Source organism: Mercenaria mercenaria, chromosome 8 (genome assembly GCF_021730395.1).
Source record: "Mercenaria mercenaria strain notata chromosome 8, MADL_Memer_1, whole genome shotgun sequence".
NCBI classification, from domain to species: Eukaryota; Metazoa; Mollusca; class Bivalvia; order Venerida; family Veneridae; genus Mercenaria; species Mercenaria mercenaria.
In genome coordinates, this window is record NC_069368.1 from 13283604 (window position 1) to 13288851 (window position 5248).

The window sequence follows — 5248 nt, forward strand, 5'->3', positions numbered from 1 at the left end:
TGATATTCTATTTGGTTTAAAAATTCAAAATTACTTTCTGGAGAAGTTTTGCAATGCACTCTAGGTGTTAATTCCATTGATACATATGAAGCCTTCTGACGATCAAGTTTGTTGATAAAATTAACCACGTGGGAATTGTTTACATTCTGTTTCTCCAGGGTTCATGACCTCATTAGCTCCTCCCGGCAAATTCAAATTTTTGGCAGTTAGGTTTAAATAATTTTTTGAAACTACACTTCAGCATTTTTTGTTTTAAAAAATAAAAACACCAATTGATAAAGAATATTTCAGTGTGTATTTATGCAATTTTTCATAACTTTTTATTCAGTGGTTTATTTAAAATTTTGAAAAAGGGCTCTCTGATGTGAAACATGCATAATTTATATAAAAACCTGCCCCAGCACCATCTTGTGGCTTTTATATGGCAGTTGGGGGTTTAAACTTAAGATGCTTATATATAACTTCTAAATATGGTCTTAGCCTTAAAAACCATTGCAATGCACCTGGGGTTTCGCGTCCGGATTAATCCAGACATGTAGGAGTTATGGCTCCTGACTTAGTAAAAAATTGGTCATTTTAATGTTGTGTCGCGCATAGCTCCAAAAGTATTTGACCTAGAATCACCAAAGTTTACATGAATGTTGGTCAGCATGTGAAGTTGTGCACCTGGGGTTTCGCGTCCGGATTCATTCAGTCATGTAGCAGTTATTGCTGCTGACTTTGTAAAAATTGGTCATTTTAATGTTGTGTCGTGCCTAGCTCCAAAAGTATATGACCTAGAGTCACAAAACTTTACAGGCATGTTGGTGAGCATGTGTAGTTGTGCACCTGGGGTTTCGCGTCCGGATTCATCCAGTCATGTAGGAGTTATGGCCCCTGACTAGTAAAAAATTGGTCATTTTAATGTTGTGTCGCGCATAGCCCCAAAAGTATTTGACCTAGAATCACCAAAGTTTACAGGAATGTTGGTCAGCATGTGTAGTTGTGCACCTGGGGTTTCGCATCCGGATTCATTCAGTATTGTAGGAGTTCTGGCCCCTGACTAATGTCATGTAGTGGGGGCATCTGTGTCCCATGGACACATTTCTAGTTTTCTAAATTATGCCCCTTTTTCGACTTCGCAGTTTTTGGTTAAGTTTTTGTATGTAAGCTAGTATCTCAGTATCCACTAATGGGAATGGATTGAAACTTCACACACTTATTCATTGTCATGATCTAACATGCACTGTGCAGGTCCCATAACTCTACTTTACATTTTTACAAAATTATGCCCCTTTTTTTGACTTAGCAGTTTTTGTTTAATTTTTATGCCCCCACTTTGGCGGGGTCATATAGATTTGCTCTTGTCCGTCCGTCCTTCCGTCCGTCTGTCCGTCCTTCCAAAAATATTGTGTCATGCGTAGCTCTAAAAGTATTTGACGTAGAGTCACAAAACTTTACAGGAATGTTGGTCAGCATGTGTAGTTGTGCACCTGGGGTTTCGCGTCCGGATTCATTCAGTCATGTAGAAGTTATGGCCCCTGACTTTGTAAAAATTGGTCATTTTAATGTTGTGTCGCGCCTAGCTCCAAAAGTATATGACCTAGAGTCACAAAACTTTACAGGAATGTTGGTCAGCATGTGCAGTTGTGCACCTGGGGTTTCGCGTCCGGATTCATCCAGTCATGTAAGAGTTATGGCCCCTGACTTAGTAAAAAATTGGTCATTTTAATGTTGTGTCGCACATAGCTCCAAAAGTATTTGACCTAGAATCATCAAAGTTTACAGGAATGTTGGTCAGCATATGCAGTTGTGCACCTGGGGTTTCGCGTCCGGATTCATTCAGTCATGTAGGAGTTATAGCCACTGACTTAGTTAAAAATGGGTCATTTTAATGTTGCGTCGTGCGTAGCTCCAAAAGTATTTGACCTAGAGTTTTTGGCCCCTGACCTGGGAAAAAATTGTCATTTTAATGTCATGTAGTGGGGGCATCTGTGTCCCATGGACACATTTCTAGTTTCTATGTAAGCTGATATCTCAGTACCCACCAATGAGAATGGATTGAAACTTCACACACTTGTCCACTGTCATGAGCGGATAAACACTGTGCAGGTTCCATAACCCTGTTTTGCATTTTTGCAAAATTATGCCCCTTTTTAGCTCACCTGTCACATAGTGACAAGGTGAGCTTTTGTAATCTCCCTTCGTCCGTCGTCCGTGCGTGCGTCCGTGCGTCAACAATTCCTTGTCTGCACGATAGTGGTTTCATTTCTTGAACGGTTCCTTTCTTGAACTGGCCAGATTCCATTATGGGTTCCAGAGTTATGGCCCCTGAAAGGGCCAAAATTAGCTATTTTGACCTTGTCTGCACAACAGCAGCTTTATTTATGATTTGGTTTGTAAGCTGATATCTCAATACCCACCAATGAGAATGGATTGAAACTTCACACACTTGTCCACTGTCATGAGCTGATTAACACTGTGCAGGTTCCATAACCCTGTTTTGCATTTTTGCAAAATTATGCCCCTTTTTAGCTCACCTGTCACATAGTGACAAGGTGAGCTTTTGTGATCACACTTCGTCCATCGTCCGTGCGTGCGTCCGTGCATCAACAATTCCTTGTCTGCATGATAGTGGTTTCATTTATGATTTTATTTTAACCAAACTTGCACACAACTTGTATCACCATAAGATCACGGTTCCTTTCTTGAACTGGCCAGATCCCATTATGGGTTCCAGAGTTATGGCCCCTGAAAGGGCCAAAATTAGCTATTTTGACCTTGTCTGCACAACAGCAGCTTTATTTATGATTTGATTTTTACCAAACTGGCACACAACTTGTATCACTACAAGATCTTGGTTTCTTTCTTGAACTGGCCAGATTCCATTATGGTTTCCAGAGTTATGGCCCCTGAAAGGGCCAGAATTAGCTATTTTGACCTTGTCTGCACAATAGCAGCTTCATTTATGATTTTATTTTAACCAAATTTGCACACAACTTGTATCACCATAAGATCTTGGTTCCTTTCTTGAACTGGCGAGATTCCCTTATGGGTTCCAGAGTTATGGCCCCTGAAAGGGCCAAAATTAGCTATTTTGACCTTGTCTGCACAATAGCAGCTTCATTTATGATTTGAATTTAATCAAACTTGCACAAAACTTGTGTTACCATAAGATCTCAGTTCCTGTCTTGATCTGGCCAGATCCCATAATGGGTTCCAGAGTTATGGCCCCTGAAAGGGCCAAAATTAGCTATTTTGACTTGTCTGCACAACAGCAGCTTCATTTATGATTTGATTTTAACCAAACTTGCACACAACTTGTATCACCACGAGATCTTGCTTCCTTTCTTCAACTGGCCAGATTCCATCATGGGTTCCAGAGTTATGGCCCCTTAAAGGTCCAAAATTGGCTATTTTGGCATTTGCAGCCATATAGAGACTTCATTTATGGTTTTATTTGATACAAACTTCCAAAATGTCTACAACAACAATAAATCTTGGATTCCATGACAAATCAGATCCAATCATAGGTTCCAGAGTTATTTTATATCTGATTACCTCCTCTGATTGTAATCAAAATGGATTTATATCAGTAAGTACTTATAGGACTTATTTGAAATTTCATTATTGTTATTAGTTGGACTGAGACAATCAGGGTAGATAACTATGGACTGATTTTATGTCAAATTACCTCCCTTTATTAACCAGGTTTTCAACGAAAACCTGAGTTATTAGATTGGGGTAGATGTCAGTCGGGCGGGCGGGCGGCGGCGGCGGCGGCGGCGGCGTCAAACTGGTGTTTCCGGTCAATAACTTTTGTTTCGGTAAAGATATTTGAATAAAACTTGGTATGTATGTAGCTTATATCAAGACAAAGGCTGGGATTGATTTTGGGGTTTCTGGGGTCAAGGTCAAGGTCACTGTTACTTAAAATAGAAAAAGGGTTTCGGTCAATAACTTTTGTTTCGGTAAAGATATTTGAATAAAACTTGGTACGTATGTAGCTTATATCAAGACAAAGGCTGGGATTGATTTTGGGGTTTCTGGGGTCAAGGTCAAGGTCACTGTTACTTAAAATAGAAAAAGGGTTTCCAGTCAATAACTTTTGTTTCGGTAAAGATATTTGAATAAAACTTGGTATGTATGTAGCTTATATCAAGACAAAGTCTGGGATTGATTTTGGGGTTTCTGGGGTCAAGGTCAAGGTCACTGTTACTTAAAATAGAAAAAGGGTTTCCGGTCAATAACTTTCGTTTCGGTAAAGATATTTGAATAAAACTTGGTATGTATGTAGCTTATATCAAGACAAAGGCTGGGATTGATTTTGGGGTTTCTGGGGTCAAGGTCAAAGTCACTGTTACTTAAAATAGAAAAAGGGTTTCCGGTCAATAACTTAACTTAGGAATGAGCTATCATGATGAAACTTGGTGTATAGAAAACTTACATAAAGTTGTAGCTTGGGATTGATTTTGGGGTTTCTGGGATCAAGGTCAAGGTCATTGTTACTAAAAATAGGGTTAGGTTAGGGTTAGGGTTAGCATATCTTCTACATGCATGGAGGGATTTTGATGAAAGTTGGCACAATTGTTCACCATCATGAGACGGAGTGTCATGCGCAAGAACAAGGTCCCTAGGTCTAAGGTCAAGGTCACAGAGGTCAAAGGATACAAGAATGAAAAGTTTGTCCGGAGCATATCTTCTTCATGCATAGAGGGATTTTGATGTAACTTGGCACAATTATACACCATCATGAGACGAAGTGTCTTGCGCAGTTCCATTCTTTAGAATTACTTCCCTTTGTTGTTACTATAAATAGCTTATATTGTAACTTTTTCATTACTAGACGTAGGGAAAAATCGAGACCACTTTTCTGTAGTACAACATGCATGTTACATCCAATTTTGAGGTGTATTTTGACCAATCTCTACCTGGTAAGGATTTCTGTGTGGACTTACAATTTTTTTTTTTGTATTTTTTTTTTTTTTTTTTTTAAGATTAACTTCCCTTAGTTGTTTCTATAAATAACTTAAATTGTAACTTTTTTTATAATTGACCGTAGGGAAAAACCAAGACCACTTTTCTGTGGTACAACATAGTTGTTACTTTCTAATTTTAGGTGTATTTTAAGGTATCTCTACCTGGTAAGGGGTTTTTTTGTGGACTTAGAAAAACAAAAGAATTACAATGATTACTAAACAACCACAAAATTAAAATTACATCTGCAAATACAGGTGCTAGAGTAAAGAAATTTTCTGTGACGGGCGTA